We start from the raw sequence: 27,786 nt of genomic DNA on the forward strand, positions 1-27,786 counted from the left end.
GTAGTGTGTGCACATGGGAGACGGCATGCTGCGTGTATACTGCATTCACTAGTGACAGGGGGTAGTGTGTGCACATGGGAGACGGCATGCTGCGTGTATACTGCATTCACTAGTGACAGGGGGTAGTGTGTGCACATGGGAGACGGCATGCTGCGTGTATACTGCATTCACTAGTGACAGGGGGTAGTGTGTGCACATGGGAGACGGCATGCTGCGTGTATACTGCATTCACTAGTGACAGGGGGTAGTGTGTGCACATGGGAGACGGCATGCTGCGTGTATACTGCATTCACTAGTGAGAGGGGGGAAGTGTGTGCACATGGGAGACGGCATGCTGCGTGTATACTGCATTCACTAGTGACGAGGGGGTAGTGTGTGCACATGGGAGACGGCATGCTGCGTGTATACTGCATTCACTAGTGACAGGGGGTAGTGTGTGCACATGGGAGACGGCATGCTGCGTGTATACTGCATTCACTAGTGACAGGGGGTAGTGTGTGCACATGGGAGACGGCATGCTGCGTGTATACTGCATTCACTAGTGAGAGGGGGTAGTGTGTGCACATGGGAGACGGCATGCTGCGTGTATACTGCATTCACTAGTGACGAGGGGGTAGTGTGTGCACATGGGAGACGGCATGCTGCGTGTATACTGCATTCACTAGTGAGAGGGGGGTAGTGTGTGCACATGGGAGACGGCATGCTGCGTGTATACTGCATTCACTAGTGAGAGGGGGTAGTGTGTGCACATGGGAGACGGCATGCTGCGTGTATACTGCATTCACTAGTGAGAGGGGGTAGTGTGTGCACATGGGAGACGGCATGCTGCGTGTATACTGCATTCACTAGTGACAGGGGGGTAGTGTGTGCACATGGGAGACGGCATGCTGCGTGTATACTGCATTCACTAGTGACAGGGGGTAGTGTGTGCACATGGGAGACGGCATGCTGCGTGTATACTGCATTCACTAGTGACAGGGGGTAGTGTGTGCACATGGGAGACGGCATGCTGCGTGTATACTGCATTCACTAGTGACAGGGGGTAGTGTGTGCACATGGGAGACGGCATGCTGCGTGTATACTGCATTCACTAGTGACAGGGGGTAGTGTGTGCACATGGGAGACGGCATGCTGCGTGTATACTGCATTCACTAGTGACAGGGGGTAGTGTGTGCACATGGGAGACGGCATGCTGCGTGTATACTGCATTCACTAGTGACAGGGGGTAGTGTGTGCACATGGGAGACGGCATGCTGCGTGTATACTGCATTCACTAGTGAGAGGGGGTAGTGTGTGCACATGGGAGACGGCATGCTGCGTGTATACTGCATTCACTAGTGAGAGGGGGTAGTGTGTGCACATGGGAGACGGCATGCTGCGTGTATACTGCATTCACTAGTGAGAGGGGGTAGTGTGTGCACATGGGAGACGGCATGCTGCGTGTATACTGCATTCACTAGTGAATGCAGGGGGTAGTGTGTGCACATGGGAGACGGCATGCTGCGTGTATACTGCATTCACTAGTGAGAGGGGGTAGTGTGTGCACATGGGAGACGGCATGCTGCGTGTATACTGCATTCACTAGTGAGAGGGGGGTAGTGTGTGCACATGGGAGACGGCATGCTGCGTGTATACTGCATTCACTAGTGACAGGGGGTAGTGTGTGCACATGGGAGACGGCATGCTGCGTGTATACTGCATTCACTAGTGAGAGGGGGGTAGTGTGTGCACATGGGAGACGGCATGCTGCGTGTATACTGCATTCACTAGTGACAGGGGGTAGTGTGTGCACATGGGAGACGGCATGCTGCGTGTATACTGCATTCACTAGTGAGAGGGGGTAGTGTGTGCACATGGGAGACGGCATGCTGCGTGTATACTGCATTCACTAGTGACAGGGGGTAGTGTGTGCACATGGGAGACGGCATGCTGCGTGTATACTGCATTCACTAGTGAGAGGGGGTAGTGTGTGCACATGGGAGACGGCATGCTGCGTGTATACTGCATTCACTAGTGAGAGGGGGTAGTGTGTGCACATGGGAGACGGCATGCTGCGTGTATACTGCATTCACTAGTGAGAGGGGGTAGTGTGTGCACATGGGAGACGGCATGCTGCGTGTATACTGCATTCACTAGTGACAGGGGGTAGTGTGTGCACATGGGAGACGGCATGCTGCGTGTATACTGCATTCACTAGTGACAGGGGGGTAGTGTGTGCACATGGGAGACGGCATGCTGCGTGTATACTGCATTCACTAGTGAGAGGGGGTAGTGTGTGCACATGGGAGACGGCATGCTGCGTGTATACTGCATTCACTAGTGACAGGGGGGTAGTGTGTGCACATGGGAGACGGCATGCTGCGTGTATACTGCATTCACTAGTGACAGGGGGTAGTGTGTGCACATGGGAGACGGCATGCTGCGTGTATACTGCATTCACTAGTGAGAGGGGGTAGTGTGTGCACATGGGAGACGGCATGCTGCGTGTATACTGCATTCACTAGTGACAGGGGGTAGTGTGTGCACATGGGAGACGGCATGCTGCGTGTATACTGCATTCACTAGTGACAGGGGGTAGTGTGTGCACATGGGAGACGGCATGCTGCGTGTATACTGCATTCACTAGTGAGAGGGGGTAGTGTGTGCACATGGGAGACGGCATGCTGCGTGTATACTGCATTCACTAGTGACAGGGGGTAGTGTGTGCACATGGGAGACGGCATGCTGCGTGTATACTGCATTCACTAGTGACAGGGGGTCGTGAGTGCACATGGGAGACGGCATGCTGCGTGTATACTGCATTCACTAGTGAGAGGGGGTAGTGTGTGCACATGGGAGACGGCATGCTGCGTGTATACTGCATTCACTAGTGAGAGGGGGTAGTGTGTGCACATGGGAGACGGCATGCTGCGTGTATACTGCATTCACTAGTGACAGGGGGTAGTGTGTGCACATGGGAGACGGCATGCTGCGTGTATACTGCATTCACTAGTGAATGCAGGGGGTAGTGTGTGCACATGGGAGACGGCATGCTGCGTGTATACTGCATTCACTAGTGAGAGGGGGTAGTGTGTGCACATGGGAGACGGCATGCTGCGTGTATACTGCATTCACTAGTGACAGGGGGTAGTGTGGGCACATGGGAGACGGCATGCTGCGTGTATACTGCATTCACTAGTGAGAGGGGGTAGTGTGTGCACATGGGAGACGGCATGCTGCGTGTATACTGCATTCACTAGTGAGAGGGGGTAGTGTGTGCACATGGGAGACGGCATGCTGCGTGTATACTGCATTCACTAGTGAGAGGGGGTAGTGTGTGCACATGGGAGACGGCATGCTGCGTGTATACTGCATTCACTAGTGACAGGGGGTAGTGTGTGCACATGGGAGACGGCATGCTGCGTGTATACTGCATTCACTAGTGACAGGGGGTAGTGTGTGCACATGGGAGACGGCATGCTGCGTGTATACTGCATTCACTAGTGACAGGGGGTAGTGTGTGCACATGGGAGACGGCATGCTGCGTGTATACTGCATTCACTAGTGACAGGGGGTAGTGTGTGCACATGGGAGACGGCATGCTGCGTGTATACTGCATTCACTAGTGACAGGGGGTAGTGTGTGCACATGGGAGACGGCATGCTGCGTGTATACTGCATTCACTAGTGACAGGGGGTAGTGTGTGCACATGGGAGACGGCATGCTGCGTGTATACTGCATTCACTAGTGACAGGGGGTAGTGTGTGCACATGGGAGACGGCATGCTGCGTGTATACTGCATTCACTAGTGACAGGGGGTAGTGTGTGCACATGGGAGACGGCATGCTGCGTGTATACTGCATTCACTAGTGAGAGGGGGTAGTGTGTGCACATGGGAGACAGGCATGCTGCGTGTATACTGCATTCACTAGTGAGTAGGGGGTAGTGTGTGCACATGGGAGACGGCATGCTGCGTGTATACTGCATTCACTAGTGACAGGGGGTAGTGTGTGCACATGGGAGACGGCATGCTGCGTGTATACTGCATTCACTAGTGAGAGGGGGTAGTGTGTGCACATGGGAGACGGCATGCTGCGTGTATACTGCATTCACTAGTGAGAGGGGGTAGTGTGTGCACATGGGAGACGGCATGCTGCGTGTATACTGCATTCACTAGTGAGAGGGGGTAGTGTGTGCACATGGGAGACGGCATGCTGCGTGTATACTGCATTCACTAGTGACAGGGGGTAGTGTGTGCACATGGGAGACGGCATGCTGCGTGTATACTGCATTCACTAGTGAGAGGGGGTAGTGTGTGCACATGGGAGACGGCATGCTGCGTGTATACTGTATTCACTAGTGACAGGGGGTAGTGTGTGCACATGGGAGACGGCATGCTGCGTGTATACTGCATTCACTAGTGACAGGGGGTAGTGTGTGCACATGGGAGACGGCATGCTGCGTGTATACTGCATTCACTAGTGACAGGGGGTAGTGTGTGCACATGGGAGACGGCATGCTGCGTGTATACTGCATTCACTAGTGACAGGGGGTAGTGTGTGCACATGGGAGACGGCATGCTGCGTGTATACTGCATTCACTAGTGACAGGGGGGTAGTGTGTGCACATGGGAGACGGCATGCTGCGTGTATACTGCATTCACTAGTGACAGGGGGTAGTGTGTGCACATGGGAGACGGCATGCTGCGTGTATACTGCATTCACTAGTGACAGGGGGTAGTGTGTGCACATGGGAGACGGCATGCTGCGTGTATACTGCATTCACTAGTGAGAGGGGGTAGTGTGTGCACATGGGAGACGGCATGCTGCGTGTATACTGCATTCACTAGTGACAGGGGGGTAGTGTGTGCACATGGGAGACGGCATGCTGCGTGTATACTGCATTCACTAGTGACGAGGGGGTAGTGTGTGCACATGGGAGACGGCATGCTGCGTGTATACTGCATTCACTAGTGAGAGGGGGTAGTGTGTGCACATGGGAGACGGCATGCTGCGTGTATACTGCATTCACTAGTGAGAGGGGGGTAGTGTGTGCACATGGGAGACGGCATGCTGCGTGTATACTGCATTCACTAGTGAGAGGGGGTAGTGTGTGCACATGGGAGACGGCATGCTGCGTGTATACTGCATTCACTAGTGAGAGGGGGTAGTGTGTGCACATGGGAGACGGCATGCTGCGTGTATACTGCATTCACTAGTGAGAGGGGGTAGTGTGTGCACATGGGAGACGGCATGCTGCGTGTATACTGCATTCACTAGTGAGAGGGGGTAGTGTGTGCACATGGGAGACGGCATGCTGCGTGTATACTGCATTCACTAGTGAGAGGGGGTAGTGTGTGCACATGGGAGACGGCATGCTGCGTGTATAGTGCATTCACTAGTGAGAGGGGGTAGTGTGTGCACATGGGAGACGGCATGCTGCGTGTATACTGCATTCACTAGTGAGAGGGGGTAGTGTGTGCACATGGGAGACGGCATGCTGCGTGTATACTGCATTCACTAGTGAGAGGGGGTAGTGTGTGCACATGGGAGACGGCATGCTGCGTGTATACTGCATTCACTAGTGAGAGGGGGTAGTGTGTGCACATGGGAGACGGCATGCTGCGTGTATACTGCATTCACTAGTGAGAGGGGGTAGTGTGTGCACATGGGAGACGGCATGCTGCGTGTATACTGCATTCACTAGTGAGAGGGGGTAGTGTGTGCACATGGGAGACGGCATGCTGCGTGTATACTGCATTCACTAGTGACAGGGGGTAGTGTGTGCACATGGGAGACGGCATGCTGCGTGTATACTGCATTCACTAGTGAGAGGGGGTAGTGTGTGCACATGGGAGACGGCATGCTGCGTGTATACTGCATTCACTAGTGAGAGGGGGTAGTGTGTGCACATGGGAGACGGCATGCTGCGTGTATACTGCATTCACTAGTGACAGGGGGTAGTGTGTGCACATGGGAGACGGCATGCTGCGTGTATACTGCATTCACTAGTGACAGGGGGTAGTGTGTGCACATGGGAGACGGCATGCTGCGTGTATACTGCATTCACTAGTGAGCAGGGGGTAGTGTGTGCACATGGGAGACGGCATGCTGCGTGTATACTGCATTCACTAGTGAGAGGGGGTAGTGTGTGCACATGGGAGACGGCATGCTGCGTGTATACTGCATTCACTAGTGAGAGGGGGTAGTGTGTGCACATGGGAGACGGCATGCTGCGTGTATACTGCATTCACTAGTGACAGGGGGTAGTGTGTGCACATGGGAGACGGCATGCTGCGTGTATACTGCATTCACTAGTGAGAGGGGGTAGTGTGTGCACATGGGAGACGGCATGCTGCGTGTATACTGCATTCACTAGTGAGAGGGGGTAGTGTGTGCACATGGGAGACGGCATGCTGCGTGTATACTGCATTCACTAGTGACAGGGGGTAGTGTGTGCACATGGGAGACAGCATGCTGCGTGTATACTGCATTCACTAGTGACAGGGGGTAGTGTGTGCACATGGGAGACGGCATGCTGCGTGTATACTGCATTCACTAGTGACAGGGGGTAGTGTGTGCACATGGGAGACTGCATGCTGCGTGTATACAGCATTCACTAGTGACAGGGGGTAGTGTGTGCACATGGGAGACGGCATGCTGCGTGTATACTGCATTCACTAGTGACAGGGGGGTAGTGTGTGCACATGGGAGACAGCATGCTGCGTGTATACTGCATTCACTAGTGACAGGGGGTAGTGTGTGCACATGGGAGACAGCATGCTGCGTGTATACTGCATTCACTAGTGACAGGGGGTAGTGTGTGCACATGGGAGACAGCATGCTGCGTGTATACTGCATTCACTAGTGACAGGGGGTAGTGTGTGCACATGGGAGACGGCATGCTGCGTGTATACTGCATTCACTAGTGAGAGGGGGTAGTGTGTGCACATGGGAGACGGCATGCTGCGTGTATACTGCATTCACTAGTGACAGGGGGTAGTGTGTGCACATGGGAGACGGCATGCTGCGTGTATACTGCATTCACTAGTGAGAGGGGGTAGTGTGTGCACATGGGAGACGGCATGCTGCGTGTATACTGCATTCACTAGTGACAGGGGGTAGTGTGTGCACATGGGAGACGGCATGCTGCGTGTATACTGCATTCACTAGTGAGAGGGGGTAGTGTGTGCACATGGGAGACGGCATGCTGCGTGTATACTGCATTCACTAGTGACAGGGGGTAGTGTGTGCACATGGGAGACGGCATGCTGCGTGTATACTGCATTCACTAGTGAGAGGGGGTAGTGTGTGCACATGGGAGACGGCATGCTGCGTGTATACTGCATTCACTAGTGAGAGGGGGTAGTGTGTGCACATGGGAGACGGCATGCTGCGTGTATACTGCATTCACTAGTGACAGGGGGTAGTGTGTGCACATGGGAGACGGCATGCTGCGTGTATACTGCATTCACTAGTGACAGGGGGTAGTGTGTGCACATGGGAGACGGCATGCTGCGTGTATACTGCATTCACTAGTGACAGGGGGTAGTGTGTGCACATGGGAGACGGCATGCTGCGTGTATACTGCATTCACTAGTGACAGGGGGTAGTGTGTGCACATGGGAGACGGCATGCTGCGTGTATACTGCATTCACTAGTGACAGGGGGTAGTGTGTGCACATGGGAGACGGCATGCTGCGTGTATACTGCATTCACTAGTGACAGGGGGTAGTGTGTGCACATGGGAGACAGCATGCTGCGTGTATACTGCATTCACTAGTGACAGGGGGTAGTGTGTGCACATGGGAGACGGCATGCTGCGTGTATACTGCATTCACTAGTGAGAGGGGGTAGTGTGTGCACATGGGAGACAGCATGCTGCGTGTATACTGCATTCACTAGTGAGAGGGGGTAGTGTGTGCACATGGGAGACAGCATGCTGCGTGTATACTGCATTCACTAGTGAGAGGGGGTAGTGTGTGCACATGGGAGACGGCATGCTGCGTGTATACTGCATTCACTAGTGAGAGGGGGTAGTGTGTGCACATGGGAGACGGCATGCTGCGTGTATACTGCATTCACTAGTGAGAGGGGGTAGTGTGTGCACATGGGAGACGGCATGCTGCGTGTATACTGCATTCACTAGTGAGAGGGGGTAGTGTGTGCACATGGGAGACGGCATGCTGCGTGTATACTGCATTCACTAGTGACAGGGGGTAGTGTGTGCACATGGGAGACGGCATGCTGCGTGTATACTGCATTCACTAGTGACAGGGGGTAGTGTGTGCACATGGGAGACGGCATGCTGCGTGTATACTGCATTCACTAGTGACAGGGGGTAGTGTGTGCACATGGGAGACGGCATGCTGCGTGTATACTGCATTCACTAGTGACAGGGGGTAGTGTGTGCACATGGGAGACGGCATGCTGCGTGTATACTGCATTCACTAGTGACAGGGGGTAGTGTGTGCACATGGGAGACGGCATGCTGCGTGTATACTGCATTCACTAGTGACAGGGGGTAGTGTGTGCACATGGGAGACGGCATGCTGCGTGTATACTGCATTCACTAGTGAGAGGGGGTAGTGTGTGCACATGGGAGACGGCATGCTGCGTGTATACTGCATTCACTAGTGAGAGGGGGTAGTGTGTGCACATGGGAGACGGCATGCTGCGTGTATACTGCATTCACTAGTGAGAGGGGGTAGTGTGTGCACATGGGAGACGGCATGCTGCGTGTATACTGTATTCACTAGTGACAGGGGGTAGTGTGTGCACATGGGAGACGGCATGCTGCGTGTATACTGCATTCACTAGTGAGAGGGGGTAGTGTGTGCACATGGGAGACGGCATGCTGCGTGTATACTGCATTCACTAGTGAGAGGGGGTAGTGTGTGCACATGGGAGACGGCATGCTGCGTGTATACTGCATTCACTAGTGAGAGGGGGTAGTGTGTGCACATGGGAGACGGCATGCTGCGTGTATACTGCATTCACTAGTGAGAGGGGGTAGTGTGTGCACATGGGAGACGGCATGCTGCGTGTATACTGCATTCACTAGTGAGAGGGGGTAGTGTGTGCACATGGGAGACGGCATGCTGCGTGTATACTGCATTCACTAGTGAGAGGGGGTAGTGTGTGCACATGGGAGACGGCATGCTGCGTGTATACTGCATTCACTAGTGAGAGGGGGTAGTGTGTGCACATGGGAGACGGCATGCTGCGTGTATACTGCATTCACTAGTGAGAGGGGGTAGTGTGTGCACATGGGAGACGGCATGCTGCGTGTATACTGCATTCACTAGTGAGAGGGGGTAGTGTGTGCACATGGGAGACGGCATGCTGCGTGTATACTGCATTCACTAGTGAGAGGGGGTAGTGTGTGCACATGGGAGACGGCATGCTGCGTGTATACTGCATTCACTAGTGAGAGGGGGTAGTGTGTGCACATGGGAGACGGCATGCTGCGTGTATACTGCATTCACTAGTGAGAGGGGGTAGTGTGTGCACATGGGAGACGGCATGCTGCGTGTATACTGCATTCACTAGTGACAGGGGGTAGTGTGTGCACATGGGAGACGGCATGCTGCGTGTATACTGCATTCACTAGTGACAGGGGGTAGTGTGTGCACATGGGAGACGGCATGCTGCGTGTATACTGCATTCACTAGTGACAGGGGGTAGTGTGTGCACATGGGAGACGGCATGCTGCGTGTATACTGCATTCACTAGTGACAGGGGGTAGTGTGTGCACATGGGAGACGGCATGCTGCGTGTATACTGCATTCACTAGTGACAGGGGGTAGTGTGTGCACATGGGAGACGGCATGCTGCGTGTATACTGCATTCACTAGTGACAGGGGGTAGTGTGTGCACATGGGAGACGGCATGCTGCGTGTATACTGCATTCACTAGTGACAGGGGGTAGTGTGTGCACATGGGAGACAGCATGCTGCGTGTATACTGCATTCACTAGTGACAGGGGGTAGTGTGTGCACATGGGAGACGGCATGCTGCGTGTATACTGCATTCACTAGTGACAGGGGGTAGTGTGTGCACATGGGAGACGGCATGCTGCGTGTATACTGCATTCACTAGTGAGAGGGGGTAGTGTGTGCACATGGGAGACGCATGCTGCGTGTATACTGCATTCACTAGTGAGAGGGGGTAGTGTGTGCACATGGGAGACGGCATGCTGCGTGTATACTGCATTCACTAGTGAGAGGGGGTAGTGTGTGCACATGGGAGACGGCATGCTGCGTGTATACTGCATTCACTAGTGAGAGGGGGTAGTGTGTGCACATGGGAGACGGCATGCTGCGTGTATACTGCATTCACTAGTGAGAGGGGGTAGTGTGTGCACATGGGAGACGGCATGCTGCGTGTATACTGCATTCACTAGTGACAGGGGGTAGTGTGTGCACATGGGAGACGGCATGCTGCGTGTATACTGCATTCACTAGTGACAGGGGGTAGTGTGTGCACATGGGAGACGGCATGCTGCGTGTATACTGCATTCACTAGTGACAGGGGGTAGTGTGTGCACATGGGAGACGGCATGCTGCGTGTATACTGCATTCACTAGTGACAGGGGGTAGTGTGTGCACATGGGAGACGGCATGCTGCGTGTATACTGCATTCACTAGTGACAGGGGGTAGTGTGTGCACATGGGAGACGGCATGCTGCGTGTATACTGCATTCACTAGTGACAGGGGGTAGTGTGTGCACATGGGAGACGGCATGCTGCGTGTATACTGCATTCACTAGTGAGAGGGGGTAGTGTGTGCACATGGGAGACGGCATGCTGCGTGTATACTGCATTCACTAGTGAGTGGGGGTAGTGTGTGCACATGGGAGACGGCATGCTGCGTGTATACTGCATTCACTAGTGACGAGGGGGTAGTGTGTGCACATGGGAGACGGCATGCTGCGTGTATACTGCATTCACTAGTGACAGGGGGTAGTGTGTGCACATGGGAGACGGCATGCTGCGTGTATACTGCATTCACTAGTGAGAGGGGGTAGTGTGTGCACATGGGAGACAGCATGCTGCGTGTATACTGCATTCACTAGTGAGAGGGGGTAGTGTGTGCACATGGGAGACGGCATGCTGCGTGTATACTGCATTCACTAGTGAGAGGGGGTAGTGTGTGCACATGGGAGACGGCGTGCTGCGTGTATACTGCATTCACTAGTGAGAGGGGGTAGTGTGTGCACATGGGAGACGGCATGCTGCGTGTATACTGCATTCACTAGTGAGAGGGGGTAGTGTGTGCACATGGGAGACGGCATGCTGCGTGTATACTGCATTCACTAGTGAGAGGGGGTAGTGTGTGCACATGGGAGACGGCATGCTGCGTGTATACTGCATTCACTAGTGAGAGGGGGTAGTGTGTGCACATGGGAGTCGGCATGCTGCGTGTATACTGCATTCACTAGTGAGAGGGGGTAGTGTGTGCACATGGGAGACGGCATGCTGCGTGTATACTGCATTCACTAGTGACAGGGGGTAGTGTGTGCACATGGGAGACGGCATGCTGCGTGTATACTGCATTCACTAGTGAGAGGGGGTAGTGTGTGCACATGGGAGACGGCATGCTGCGTGTATACTGCATTCACTAGTGAGAGGGGGTAGTGTGTGCACATGGGAGACGGCATGCTGCGTGTATACTGCATTCACTAGTGAGAGGGGGTAGTGTGTGCACATGGGAGACGGCATGCTGCGTGTATACTGCATTCACTAGTGAGAGGGGGTAGTGTGTGCACATGGGAGACGGCATGCTGCGTGTATACTGCATTCACTAGTGAGAGGGGGTAGTGTGTGCACATGGGAGACGGCATGCTGCGTGTATACTGCATTCACTAGTGAGAGGGGGTAGTGTGTGCACATGGGAGACGGCATGCTGCGTGTATACTGCATTCACTAGTGAGAGGGGGTAGTGTGTGCACATGGGAGACGGCATGCTGCGTGTATACTGCATTCACTAGTGAGAGGGGGTAGTGTGTGCACATGGGAGACGGCATGCTGCGTGTATACTGCATTCACTAGTGAGAGGGGGTAGTGTGTGCACATGGGAGACGGCATGCTGCGTGTATACTGCATTCACTAGTGAGAGGGGGTAGTGTGTGCACATGGGAGACGGCATGCTGCGTGTATACTGCATTCACTAGTGAGAGGGGGTAGTGTGTGCACATGGGAGACGGCATGCTGCGTGTATACTGCATTCACTAGTGAGAGGGGGTAGTGTGTGCACATGGGAGACGGCATGCTGCGTGTATACTGCATTCACTAGTGAGAGGGGGTAGTGTGTGCACATGGGAGACGGCATGCTGCGTGTATACTGCATTCACTAGTGACAGGGGGTAGTGTGTGCACATGGGAGACGGCATGCTGCGTGTATACTGCATTCACTAGTGACAGGGGGTAGTGTGTGCACATGGGAGACGGCATGCTGCGTGTATACTGCATTCACTAGTGACAGGGGGTAGTGTGTGCACATGGGAGACGGCATGCTGCGTGTATACTGCATTCACTAGTGACAGGGGGTAGTGTGTGCACATGGGAGACGGCATGCTGCGTGTATACTGCATTCACTAGTGACAGGGGGTAGTGTGTGCACATGGGAGACGGCATGCTGCGTGTATACTGCATTCACTAGTGACAGGGGGTAGTGTGTGCACATGGGAGACGGCATGCTGCGTGTATACTGCATTCACTAGTGACAGGGGGTAGTGTGTGCACATGGGAGACGGCATGCTGCGTGTATACTGCATTCACTAGTGACAGGGGGTAGTGTGTGCACATGGGAGACGGCATGCTGCGTGTATACTGCATTCACTAGTGAGAGGGGGTAGTGTGTGCACATGGGAGACGGCATGCTGCGTGTATACTGCATTCACTAGTGAGAGGGGGTAGTGTGTGCACATGGGAGACGGCATGCTGCGTGTATACTGCATTCACTAGTGAGAGGGGGTAGTGTGTGCACATGGGAGACGGCATGCTGCGTGTATACTGCATTCACTAGTGAGAGGGGGTAGTGTGTGCACATGGGAGACGGCATGCTGCGTGTATACTGCATTCACTAGTGAGAGGGGGTAGTGTGTGCACATGGGAGACGGCATGCTGCGTGTATACTGCATTCACTAGTGACAGGGGGTAGTGTGTGCACATGGGAGACGGCATGCTGCGTGTATACTGCATTCACTAGTGACAGGGGGTAGTGTGTGCACATGGGAGACGGCATGCTGCGTGTATACTGCATTCACTAGTGACAGGGGGTAGTGTGTGCACATGGGAGACGGCATGCTGCGTGTATACTGCATTCACTAGTGACAGGGGGTAGTGTGTGCACATGGGAGACGGCATGCTGCGTGTATACTGCATTCACTAGTGACAGGGGGTAGTGTGTGCACATGGGAGACGGCATGCTGCGTGTATACTGCATTCACTAGTGACAGGGGGTAGTGTGTGCACATGGGAGACGGCATGCTGCGTGTATACTGCATTCACTAGTGAGAGGGGGTAGTGTGTGCACATGGGAGACGGCATGCTGCGTGTATACTGCATTCACTAGTGAGAGGGGGTAGTGTGTGCACATGGGAGACGGCATGCTGCGTGTATACTGCATTCACTAGTGACAGGGGGTAGTGTGTGCACATGGGAGACGGCATGCTGCGTGTATACTGCATTCACTAGTGACAGGGGGTAGTGTGTGCACATGGGAGACGGCATGCTGCGTGTATACTGCATTCACTAGTGACAGGGGGTAGTGTGTGCACATGGGAGACAGCATGCTGCGTGTATACTGCATTCACTAGTGAGAGGGGGTAGTGTGTGCACATGGGAGACGGCATGCTGCGTGTATACTGCATTCACTAGTGAGAGGGGGTAGTGTGTGCACATGGGAGACGGCATGCTGCGTGTATACTGTATTCACTAGTGAGAGGGGGTAGTGTGTGCACATGGGAGACGGCATGCTGCGTGTATACTGCATTCACTAGTGAGAGGGGGTAGTGTGTGCACATGGGAGACGGCATGCTGCGTGTATACTGCATTCACTAGTGAGAGGGGGTAGTGTGTGCACATGGGAGACGGCATGCTGCGTGTATACTGCATTCACTAGTGAGAGGGGGTAGTGTGTGCACATGGGAGACAGCATGCTGCGTGTATACTGTATTCACTAGTGACAGGGGGTAGTGTGTGCACATGGGAGACAGCATGCTGCGTGTTATACTGCATTAACTAGTGAGAGGGGGGTAGTGTGTGCACATGGGGAGGTCTGCATGCTGCTGTGTATACTCGTATTCTCTAGTGACAGGGGGGGTGTAGTGTGATGCACATGGGAGACAAGCATGCTGCGTTGTATTACTGCATTCACTAGTGACAGGGGTAGTGTTGTGCAAATGGGAGACGGGATGCTGCGGTATACTGCATTCACTAGTGAGGGGGGGTAGTGTGTGCCATGGGTGCGGCAGGCTGCGTGTATACTGATTCACTAGTGAGAGGGGGTAGTGTGTTGCACATAGGGAGCTTAAGGGCAAGCTGGTGTTTACTGCATTCACTAGTGAGGAGGGGGTAGTGTGTGAATGGGAGACGGCATGCTGCGGCTATAATGCATTCACTAGTGAGAGGGGTGTGTGTGCACATGGGAGACGGAATGCTGCGTGTATACTGCATTCACTAGTGAGAGGGGGTAAGTGTGTGCACATGGAGACGGAATGCTGCGTGTATACTGATTCACTAGTGGAGGGTGGTAGTGTTGTGCACATGGGAGACGGCATGCTGCGTCGTATACTGGCATTCACTAGTGACGAGGGGGTAGTGTGTGACTGGGCGACGGCATCATGCTGCGTGTATACTGCATTCACTAGTGAGAGGGAGGGTAGTGTGTGCACATGGGCAGACGGGCCATGCTGCGTGGAATACTGCAACACTAGTGAGAGGGGGTAGTGTGTGCACATGGGAGACGGCATGCTGCGTGTATACTGCATTCACTAGTGACGAGGGGGGTAGTGTGTGCACATGGGAGACGGCATGCTGCGTGTATACTGCATTCACTAGTGACAGGGGGTAGTGTGTGCACATGGGAGACGGCATGCTGCGTGTATACTGCATTCACTAGTGAGAGGGGGTAGTGTGTGCACATGGGAGACGGCATGCTGCGTGTATACTGTATTCACTAGTGAGAGGGGGTAGTGTGTGCACATGGGAGACGGCATGCTGCGTGTATACTGCATTCACTAGTGACAGGGGGTAGTGTGTGCACATGGGAGACGGCATGCTGCGTGTATACTGCATTCACTAGTGACAGGGGGTAGTGTGTGCACATGGGAGACGGCATGCTGCGTGTATACTGCATTCACTAGTGACAGGGGGTAGTGTGTGCACATGGGAGACAGCATGCTGCGTGTATACTGCATTCACTAGTGAGAGGGGGTAGTGTGTGCACATGGGAGACGGCATGCTGCGTGTATACTGCATTCACTAGTGAGAGGGGGTAGTGTGTGCACATGGGAGACGGCATGCTGCGTGTATACTGTATTCACTAGTGAGAGGGGGTAGTGTGTGCACATGGGAGACGGCATGCTGCGTGTATACTGCATTCACTAGTGAGAGGGGGTAGTGTGTGCACATGGGAGACGGCATGCTGCGTGTATACTGCATTCACTAGTGAGAGGGGGTAGTGTGTGCACATGGGAGACGGCATGCTGCGTGTATACTGCATTCACTAGTGAGAGGGGGTAGTGTGTGCACATGGGAGACGGCATGCTGCGTGTATACTGCATTCACTAGTGAGAGGGGGTAGTGTGTGCACATGGGAGACGGCATGCTGCGTGTATACTGCATTCACTAGTGACAGGGGGTAGTGTGTGCACATGGGAGACGGCATGCTGCGTGTATACTGCATTCACTAGTGAGAGGGGGTAGTGTGTGCACATGGGAGACGGCATGCTGCGTGTATACTGCATTCACTAGTGAGAGGGGGTAGTGTGTGCACATGGGAGACGGCATGCTGCGTGTATACTGCATTCACTAGTGAGAGGGGGTAGTGTGTGCACATGGGAGACGGCATGCTGCGTGTATACTGCATTCACTAGTGAGAGGGGGGTAGTGTGTGCACATGGGAGACGGCATGCTGCGTGTATACTGCATTCACTAGTGAGAGGGGGTAGTGTGTGCACATGGGAGACGGCATGCTGCGTGTATACTGCATTCACTAGTGACAGGGGGTAGTGTGTGCACATGGGAGACGGCATGCTGCGTGTATACTGCATTCACTAGTGACAGGGGGTAGTGTGTGCACATGGGAGACGGCATGCTGCGTGTATACTGCATTCACTAGTGAGAGGGGGTAGTGTGTGCACATGGGAGACGGCATGCTGCGTGTATACTGCATTCACTAGTGAGAGGGGGTAGTGTGTGCATACTGTGTGGATGGGTGGGACTATTTTGATTCAGGAACCAGATAACAATTGCACTTGGAGGGCAAAAAGCAGAGGCGTCCTAATAAAAATACAAAAATATACACAAGATTAAAAACAAGTAGACCAAAAAGATAAGTGATATTACTTGCGCACACACCCCAGCCTTGTCAGAATTTAGTGCCTGTTTTAAAGAGACATTGTAGTGCACAATTTACATGCTCTAATTTGAGCATGTAATATTAGCACTACCAACCCTGTCTATGTGTTTAACGGCTGCAAATGGGTTAAGCACATAGTCAAAGCACCAATTAGGAGCCACAAAGAACTGCTGGTCCAGAGCAGACATGGTCAGTGAGTCAATCAGCAGTGACAGCTGTGCATATAATCTAAAGAGGGGATGGAATGGTCAGTGTATTGTGAAAATCTAAGGGTGGGTGCAGGTTGGTCAGTGTATTGTGTTTATACTGAGCAGAGCTACAAGACTAATGTGATATGCTTACATGAACAACAAAAGGGCTGACCTAAGGGCGCAATGTGCTTTTAATCCGCCCTTTGCCTCTGCCTCACCCTACACTGCTCTACTAGTGATCTAGCTAATTACTACCCACTGTGTGGATCTCATGTATATCTTTGTATAGATGTGATCAATTTTCCTGGAAAAAGAATAGCTAATTTGTAGCATGCTTCATTATGGGGCAACATTTGAAAATATTAGACATCCCTGAGGTAAACAGAAGGCAGCTTGACATGTACGCTGTGCAAATTTATAATAATGATGAAAAGATCGGTCCACAGCACTTATTAAAATGTTCACTTTATTGGAAATGGATGAACACGAATAAAAAGTGACGTTTCGAAGTTGCCTCCTTGCTACACAGTGAATAACAGCTCCGTGACAACTATCCCTAACGGGCCACTATCTAGGACAATTTAGGACAATGTGCAAGGACCATCAAAGGGACAGTCTACTTGAATTTTTTTTTTTTTTTTTTTATTGAGGTAAAATATCACACAGTACATATGTCTCCTATAACAATCCGGAGAAGCAACATAGATACAATGTAAATGCAAAATAAACCAAATCAATAGAAAATGTCAAATAATACAATAATTGGCAAAGAAAATAGTTACCTCATTTTTCAGTATAAGATGTAATTAGACAACCCCAATTTTCTAATGTCAATTTACGCGCTATCTGGATAACCCCAAAATAAATATAGTAGCCTCTCTTGGGCTATATAATAAAACGACTACACTAATAGGGGCAGATTACAAGGGGAGGCTAGTATTTAAAGGGCCACTCTTGGACCCTGTATATATATCAAATACACATGTAAAACTATAACTTATATAGTGGACTGAATTTGTTACTTAGACAGTGAAACCCTCAAAGATATGTAATTGTAAACTATATCACAGTAAACTATTAATAAATGTGGGAGTATAATGAAATGCTGGTGAACAAAATAGCTCTAAGTTCTCTAGATAAAATTATCATAATAAGGTAACAGAGAACTTTAAGTATACATTTTATAGAAGAGTCTCCAAACTTTCTAGACCCAGTGCATATTGTTTTAGTAGCATGGAGTAATGAAATAGTATTAACTATCTATATAGTAGGATTTTGTCTGTATAGCCACAAACCCATCTTCATCTCAAGAAGGAGAAAAAGTAAATAAATATTAAGCCATACACAATGGTCTATTGATGTCTGAAAGCACGCTACATCTGCATATAATGTGATTAAAAATCTTGGGGGGGAAAAAAGAGTACATATATATAACTCCTGGAAAGCCATCATCAAACCTTTATAAATCTCAGACTTTAAATCTACCTAGGCACATTTATAGTATATCACTTGCAACATAGGAAATGCAGAGCAGACCTGTCTCATCATATATACACAAACAATGCTGCGCAGTACTGCAGACCTCAAGTGTTATTTTCCAACACTCTATTAGATGAAGATACCTTTCCCAGAAGACCTAGGTTAGACTATGATCAGAAAGATAGTCATCACTAATGAGGCCAGACATATACAACCCAGGGCTATACAGACTCACCTGAAGAGTCAAATAACTTGGGGGAAAAAACAAAACAAAAAGAAAAACCAAGTATCAAAAACAAAGGACCTGCGTCTCTAACAAGTCCTCAGGTCTCAGATTCAGCCTACTCCTGCTATGTTGAAGGAGTTGATCAACAGCTGCTGTAAGTGTCCCCAGCATTTCGCATCCAAAAATAGCATATCCTCAGATAGACACTTGAGAAGCTGGGAAGTTGGGTGCCTTGTCATTTTCACAGTCAGAGCTCCCTTAAATGCAGATAGGGTTTCCATGATCTCCCGCAAGGGGCCGGCCACAAGTAAGTGATTTGCACAAGTAGCGATAGGTAGGTAAAGAGAACTCTCCTCATGTAGGGGAATAGAAAGTTCCGAATAAACACAAATGGGCTCCACAGCAGTCTGCAACTGTTTGTTCTCAGTAGCCTCCGCACCAGGCAATGTATCTGACAAAACCTCCTGCTCCTGTGTACTCCGCAAACTCTCCACAGAAGGTGAATGATCATAAACAGATGAGAGGACACTGATCAAGCTTCGCTCAATTTCCTCAAATCGTCTGTCCAGTAGTTGTATTATCGACTGATGCCAGTTGTTTGCCGTCGCCATATTGATCTCACCACTTCTTTAGTGACAATATTAGGACTGTACTCCGCAGAGCTTGTAGATGCACTGTTGCATATAGTGTATTATAGGCTTGTTCTAAGCTCAATCCGCTTTCTTACCCTTGTGAAGGGATGATGTGTAGAGTGTATTCAATTCTGCAGCGCAACTGGCTGGTTCTATCTGATAGCATCAGAAATATGGAGGGGTGGATGAGGTTCCCGGCCGTCACTAGGCCCCTGCTGCGTACCTCATAGATTCTGGTCTGCTGGGCAAAGATCAAACATAGAAAAAAGTCCAATCCTGTTCCACAAGCACTAATTGTCCCGAATCAGACTTGATATGTGGTGTATAGGAGTGCTAAACAGCAGTTTTAGACACTCTTCTGTTAAGCCCTAATTAAAAAGCAGCCATCACAGTCGGTGGTTAGACACGCCCCCCCCTACTAGAAATTTTTTATTGTTTAACAAGATAGATAATTCCTTTATTACCCATTCTACAGTGTTTTATATAACCAACACTGTCAATACTTTTAAACCTCTGTGATTACCTTGTATCTAAGCCTTTGCAGACTGCCCCCTTATCTCAGTGCTTTTTTCAAATTTGCATTTTAGCCAATTAGTGCCAGTTCATGCATAACAATTTTATCTATAGGGCATACATGCACTGTTTTGCTGTGGAAAGTTAATACAATGCACTGAGAAAGGAAGCGCCTGCAGAGGCTTAGAAACAGACAGATTTAGAAGTTTAGAGGTTATGAAGTATATTAATATAACTGTTGGTTGTGCAAAGCTAGGGAATGGGTAGAAAATGTGTTATCTATCTTTTTAAACAATAAAAAAAATCAAGTAGACTGTCCCTTTAAACGGATATTAATCAGTGCTCCTTTGGTAAAAAACAAAACAAAAAAAAAACATGTTAAATCAAAGTAAATATAAAAAGAAAAAAATTGTGTAAAAAAAAAAAAAATGAGCAAATAATGTTGTTTTCTTGCAAAATTAGCACAGTCATAAGCAATGTAGCCCTGCTCCCATTGTTTTAAAGGCAGAGGATTTTCAAAAAGTTTTTTAATGTCTGTTCTGGGCATGAGCAAATCTGGCTCCCTGTTGTCTAGTCTATTCACTAGTTTTATGACGTCAGGCTAAGATAAATTCCTGCAAAGGCCTCCTCCTGTGACAGGAAGCACACATGTAATGTAACAAATAAATAAAAGGTAAAATCCATTTAAATAGATAAATAATATATATTGCAATGATTTCTTCTTTTTTATTGCAACAATGGAACAGACTGTTTAACATACTTTTAAATACAGTAGAATATCATAATCAACATACGCATGATACAAAAAAAAAACAACGCAAAAGCATTGAATTTCAAATTAAATTTTTTTCTGACAAATTCTCATATTCCTTCCTCCTGCATTATGTGACAGCCATCAGCCAATCACAAAATACATATACATATTTACTGTGAATTCTTGCACATGCTCAGTAGGAGCTTAAAATTGCATGCTCTATCTGAATCATAAAAATGTAATTTTGACATTAGTGTTGCTTTAAATGCTTTTATAGCATTCATTTTGTATGTAGATGTTTTGCTATTCAGTGCTTGATAGCTGATATAAAGGGCTCTATTTAAAAACTGCAGACAGACAAGGTTCCAAAAGCTGTTCTCGCGCAACTATTTGCGAGAGAGCAGGGGTGTCTATCACCCCGTCAGATTAATCAGATTGTCTTATTACAATTGCTTAACTTGCGGTTGGTTACATGCTTGCTTACACATTGCAGTGTCATAAATGTAGCCCAATGTGAGCATGTAAAAGAAAATACTTAAACACTTTAAAAGAAATTAAACACTAAATGATGTGCACCACCTCTAATTATGGGTGCTGCCATTTTGGAACCAAGGTTTCAGTGCAGGTGTCTGAGAGTTACTGCACATGTGCAAAGATGTCAGTATCTGAGTGCAGTGAAAGCTAGATTTCAACATGTCAGCACCCATGATTAAAGAAAGGCAGATGAGAACTTTAAAACTATGTTTATAAAATGTATTTAGTATTTAATGTCCCTTTCTAAATATTTTATTTCTCATACAGTGTAGGTCCAATGGTAAGCCCGTATAATATACCTAATACAGGGGTCAACAATGTTCTATGGAACATGAGTAATAGCCAGCAAAGGATTTGTGCAGATACAGCTAAAGTAATCCAAAAATTTAGGATTGAGAAATAATTTCCCTATCTCCCAGATTTGTCAAACCCTGGTTATAAGGATTGATATATAGGCTTGTGTGTTTATGATGGGTGTCTAGTCTGTTTGCTGTCTGGGGGAGCTGAAAATGCATATTTATGTACATATATACTAGGGATGCACGATTAATCGCGGATGCGATTTTAAACCACGATTAATCGCCGCGGTTTTAAAACTGCGAGAGTATGGAATTTTTAGCCCAGCCCCATTTGATTTCTCCTATGACGTACAGGAAGGCTGCCGACTTGCCGTGCCCGCCTTGCAACATTGAGCCAACTTACCAGGGTGCGCTGTGGCTGATGCAGGTTACAGGGAGGGGACCAACTTACCGGGGAGCGCTGTGGCTGGTGCGGGTTACAGGGAGGGGGGCCAACTTACCGGGGAGCGCTGTGGCTGGTGCGGGTTACAGGGAGGGGGGCCAACTTACCGGGGAGCGCTGTGGCTGATGCGGGTTACAGGGAAGGGTGTGTGTGCTGGGACTTATGTGGGTTGGGGGCTGATGGCGGTTACAGGTGGTGCTTATGATGTTAAAGGGGGTGCTTATTGGGGGGGTCACAGTGGGAGCTGATGGGGCTTATGTAGGTTATAGAGGGGGGGCTTATGGGGGTTACAGTGGAAGCTGATGGGGCTTATGTAGGTTACAGAGGGGGCTTATGGGGGTTACAGTGGAAGCTGATAGGGCTTATGTAGGTTACAGAGGGGGCTTATGGGGGTTACAGGGGGTGCTGACATAAGAATCAAAATTTGTTTCCCCCCATATTGCCCAGCCCTAATATATACATACATACTTGTTTCCCAGAATGTGTCAAGTCCTGTGAGGCATGCTGTGTTCACCCATATACGATATCATGTTGTAACAAAGGCAGCACATATTTGATGTTTATATTGACAAAGTTGGAAGAAGATGTTTGTTGTAAAATCAGAGTTAAACATTTCCACTTGCCTAAGGATTTCCAGCCAACGATTAAAAATTGTGTAGCCTGGTAATTTTTCCCCCTATTGACCCTCAGTGATATTTTTTCCATCCTTGTGTATAAATATAGTAGATGTCAGGCTACAGTGTTTATTATGATTGATATATAGTGGAAGACGGTCCCAGGCTGCTGGTAACAAAACTGGAAGGTTGATTCTGCCCTCCTTCATGTGGGATGTGTGCAGAGCGGAAGTTTTGCAGCCAAATTCAGGAAGTTGCAAGCTCCCCACAGGATGTCATAATACCTCCCCGGCCCCTCCCATGCAAGCGCCTGGTTTGATGCTGTACATAGGGCTATACTTCCAACTGCTTACCCCCATGGGCATAGGAGCAAGGGGGCAGCAGAGGCACTTGTTGTGAGAAGGTCAATAAGAGACAACGGGGGATCTGATTCCCTCCGCAAATCAAAAGGGTAAGTGGCTAGGGCTATTTCTTTACACAGGATGTTTGTGGTATACTAGTGGTTCCTCTGTGCTGACAGTCTACGAAATCACTTTCTTGGCACCAGGGAATAAAGAAGCAGTGGCAATAAGTTGTACCACTGGTTTTATTTTTTTTTACATTCTACTTATATCTACATAGGAAAACTTTACGTGGCTCCTAAAAATATGCAGCTGACTCGTCTGTTTTCTAACCACCACGTTTTCTAAGTTTGCTATACATTTGTGAACATTCAGGGGCACAGTACGAGTCACAAGAGCTTGCACTCTGCAGGTATGGTAGCACAGTAGTCTGTAGTATGCTCATGATCATGTTAGGATGTGGGGAGAAACCCTGGATTTGGATGTATTCACAAAAGGGGCATATATTCATGTCTATTTTGCAGGAAATTTGCATTGCAGAAAAGGTTTCTTTTTTTAAACCAGTTCTGCATTTTTTTCAAATTAGCAGTTCACTACTTTTTCAACACTAGTTAAATCCCTGAGGACGTGTGTGCTTTCACCCAAAGGTAGTATCTGTGTATTACAGCATTTAAAGGGACACTATACACCTTTAGATTTTTTTATATATATATATATATATATATATATATATATATATATATATATATATATATATATATATATATATACACAATGTTTACTTATGCGTAATGACACAGCTCTGCAATATATTCTCATTATTTATTTTGCAGTTTCTAAATCTCAGAACTTGAAATGCACCTGCTGACTTCTCAATTCAAACCTTGCTCTTACTGCTACATATCTGTCCCTAATTGGTTTCAAATGAAAACGGCAGCAAAACAAATAATTTTATACTAACTTTATGACTGTGGCTAGTCTTGTTGTCTGCTGAATAATGCCCAAATTGGCTCCTCCAAATAAGGCGAACGATGGGTAGAGTTTGTCTGCTGAAAAACAATTGCAGTTAAAAGGATCTTAATTTGTTTGAAAAATGTTTAGACTTGGACAATGTTACTTTGTAGCAACACAACAGAAATGTGTTGTACTTACAAGGTGTTTACTGTTCCTTTTAATAATGTTGAGATAGAAAGTGGATTTTTTGAAGGAAGAAGTGAGTTAGATTTAGATATAGTTTGCAAAAGCACCGTATATACAGGGCATAGCCACCTAGCAGAAGTTGTTAGGAGCACATATAGAAAATAATTTCATAGTTTTGTGCATAAAGCTTTTATGGGTGTATTTTAAAGGGACAGTATACTATAAAATTGTTTTTCCCTTAATGTGTTTCCAATTACTTTTTTTACCAGCTGCAGAGTATGAAATATATGAGATTTGCTTTTTTAAGGCTTATTTGTGTATATGAATTAGCTGATTTTGTGTTTTGAAGCCACAACCTAATAAAATGGGCTGAGCTTGTAGGTATAATCAGATCTCATTACTTTATCACATTGTTTAAATATACCTGCTTCTTTATCTTATATCTATCCATAAAACAATCACCAATACTTGTAGAGAACAATGGAAAATTAACATTTTATTACCTTATCTCTTCTGTAACTCTCACTGGTAGTGTAATTTCTTCTACTGAGGCCAAAAACTTTCAGGATCGGTGGGGGTACCACAGGCTAAATAAACTAATTCAAATGCCAATATAAGGTTAATGGAAATACTTGTAAACACTTTAATACACTCCAGCAGGTAAAGTGGATCATTGGGAATAAATTAATGGGGAGCAAATTTTTGAGTAAACTGTCCGTTTAATCTGTGGATAGGTAGAGTCCCTCTTCAGTTGCTGGTATCATTGGACAGTATCCCTACCACAGATTTGACTAAGGATATACTGGACAGGTAATGATGAGTCTGTCATTATTGTCTGCTGGAAAAAAGGCTTCTATGTAATTGCATCCCCCTCTGTGTCCATGATACCATGCGCCTTAAATCCTTTGCTACCAGGAATTTTAGAGAATTAGACCCTTGCTTTTTTATGTACCTGTCAAAACTATAGAAACAAATGAAACAAAATACCAGTATATAGCTGGACCAGGATCTATGGGAGCTATGCAGTGTATCAGATCCTAATGTTCATATGCACCAGGTATATACATTCAGAATGTATTCTATAAAAGAGAAAGAAGGTACTGCATATATGATGTAGGTAGGTACTGTTAGTTTATCGGAGGCTGAGCTTGACGGATATAGATTCCAAAATAGCTGCAAGAGTATTATCAGGTTAAACATCCCATCCGGATACAACTTCTAAAACAGAAATACTGCCAGAAAGAGCACCGGGTAATGTGTTAAACTTGTACACGGCTATTAGTGTCAATATATAATAAACTTTGTGATGTACCAAGAAGGCTGTCAAAGTGCTCTGTCCACATAGATCGCCAACAATAGCTGTACAAAAACAATCAGGTTTATAATCCCATCCGGAATCGTCTTATAAAGGAAGTGATACTGTCAAAGACCCCGGGTAATATGAAAACCTGTGTTTAATGCCAGAAAGAAGTGAGCTTAATTATCTGCGCTGCTGTAGAAATCATATGTCCGTACAAGCGTTGATCAAAGTTGCCACAGACAGTTTGTAACATGAAAGCACAAATTAGTAGGCACGACAAATGTATGTCAAACGAAATTTAAGTGTTACTCACTGCACCAGCACCGGCAAACCATCTCTTCCGTGATCGATGTCCGCTTGTATGTTATCAGCTGCGGCTCTCCGGGTAAACTGTTTGCCTAGTGCAGCAGCGTGTCCACTGTGTGGCTCCAACTCAGTCTGCTACAGCGCAACAGACTACAGCCTGTCTCGGATCCAATATAGCCAGATAAGAGTGTATAGCTCGGCTCCTGGATGTACTACGTCATTCCGCGCTGCGTGAATAGCCCCATAGGTCCGGCCTCCGGAATCTCCTCCAGTGATTTGCGGCTCTCTCTCTGGTCACGGCTCACTCTAACTGAAGACGAAGATAAATAAGTGGGGTGGAGTCCCTGTACTCCACATGAAAATAGCAAAAATAGTCCCTCTCCGTTTCAGTGAGTGAGCTCAAGTAATATATGATAAATCCACAATGGCCCCATAAGGTAAAAACATCAAAAACTTTATTAAGGCTAATAAAAGGTAGGCAGACTCATAAAAAGTATCAGTTAAGCAAGACAAAAAGAAAGTCTGACCGGTTTCGGTCAAAGGGACTGTAATCCTAGACATACATACAATGATGACAGACTTTTAGTAGACAACCCAAGGTATTGACCTAGGCCCATTTGGTATATATTTTATGCCACTGTTTCGCCGCCATTGCAATCATATTTTTCACTGAAGGTATTTACACACACACAACTGCTGCAGTCATAAGACAAATGGTTGTAAAAGGTTTTCTGGCATCCCTTGTGTTCAGAAATAGCAGACATGCATGACTTTGCAATTAGTTTTTAGCAATTAGAAGTCCACTCCCTTGACAACCCTCCTAATTAGTGGCAGACAGTCTGCTAGTATGTAGTTTTTGTCTGTTTTAATTTTGTTTTTAAAAATGTTTTATTTTTTTTGCAGTGTAGGATCTTCCTTACCTTCCCATCTCCCTGATCCCTCCCAAACATCTATCTAACCCTCCCCCTCCTAATGGTTTCCCATAGTTGCCAACAGTCCGTGATTTCCAGGAACAGTCCCTGGATTTTGTTGTATGTCCATGGATTTTATTTGTCCCTGGAAATGTCCCCTCTAGGAGATTTGGAGGGCTTCAGCTGAGCTGGTGTATGTGTGAAACAAGTTAATGGGAAGGAGCTGCTGGTGGGGCTGTGCGTGCAACAAGTACTCTGCTTAATCACTCAGAGTAGGTCTTGGCAGGGACCTGCACCTTCTCTGAGTGATCAGTGTTTAAATTGCCACAAATCAGAAGAAAAAAACACTTACAAACAGCTCATCCACACTAGGTAGGGAGCTGTACTGATTTGTTGTTAAAGAGGGGGGTTTATTTGGCTACAACTACTACTAGACAATTTATTGTTTGCATCTTTGGATTATTTAGTCTGACAGTAATCTTCATATTTAGCACTATGTATCGTATGCAGCTTACTGATTTTAGCATGAGTTTTAAACATACACCACTTCCTGCACACAGTGCAAAAATATAAAAACTGCTATCAGAATAAATAATACAAAAATCCATTTGTCCCAACAGCTCACCCAGTCCGGTGCTGTGCATAATCACACCGTAAAATTAGCTGCACTGAGTGTTTGCTGTGTTTCTCATGTTTATAGTAATTTGACACAATGCAGCCTAGCTCCTCGCCTGCACCTCTCCCCTCAGAGTGTCATTAGAAGTCCAGGATAACTTAGTAAGCATTGCTGCTGGCTATTAGGACAGTGGTTTGAAGGTAGTTTTGTGTCAGTTCAGTTCTGTGTGTCTTTAAGCACTCAGCTGAGCCCTGCAATATTGTAATATATAGAGAAGTTATAATATATAAGATCTGGACAGTTACAAACAATTGATTAGTAGATGCTTTATGTTTCATTATAACTTTACTGCAGTAGTGCAAGAATGCTTCTATTTTTATGGTCTTTTGGAAGAATTAATGGCTGTTAATAGTAAACGTTTTGTAAATATATGTGCACATGTATTACTTGTTTGTTAGACACTAATACATTTTGACTAGTGATGCAGAGTGTTTCTGTTTACTGGTACACTTTATAAAATAAAGTAATTCTTTTTATTATTTAGCATTTAAAGTCTGTTTTCTTCATAAATGTAGAGAGTCCACAGCTGCATTCATTACTTTTGGGAAATAAGAACCTGGCCACCAGGAGGAGGCAAAGACACCCCAGCCAAAGGCTTAAATACTCCTCCCACTTCCCCCATCCCCCAGTCATTCTTTGCCTTTCGTCCCAGGAGGTTGGCAGAGAAGTCTCAGAAGTTTGTTTTCGTCTCTTATGGAAGGGTTCGACATGGGACGGGAGTTTTAAGTAATCCTGTCAGTCTCTCAGTTAGGGCTTGGATGAAAGTTAGAGTCCGGAGATGCAGGAAGAGTCTTTCTGAGAAACCATCCCGACTCATTTTAACAACTCCACAGGCGTTGTCGAACTTCGCTTCACTGCCTGCT

The 27,786-nt window shown here is 47.9% G+C and overlaps 1 protein-coding gene across 2 annotated transcripts in view; it reads left to right on the top strand.

Moving 5' to 3' along the window:
* RGS19 (regulator of G protein signaling 19) overlaps window positions 1–27,786 on the top strand; it is a 95,557-nt gene that overhangs the window by 25,132 nt on the left and 42,639 nt on the right. The window contains exon 1 of one of the 2 annotated variants that reach the window (XM_053710339.1): window positions 22,561–22,700. The exons of the other annotated variant lie outside the window; for it this stretch is intronic. The gene's annotated coding sequence lies outside the window, so the exon portion shown is untranslated. Of the gene's footprint in view, window positions 1–22,560; window positions 22,701–27,786 lie in introns of those variants that run through there. 2 annotated transcript variants of the gene reach the window in all.

Source organism: Bombina bombina, chromosome 1 (genome assembly GCF_027579735.1).
Source record: "Bombina bombina isolate aBomBom1 chromosome 1, aBomBom1.pri, whole genome shotgun sequence".
NCBI classification, from domain to species: Eukaryota; Metazoa; Chordata; class Amphibia; order Anura; family Bombinatoridae; genus Bombina; species Bombina bombina.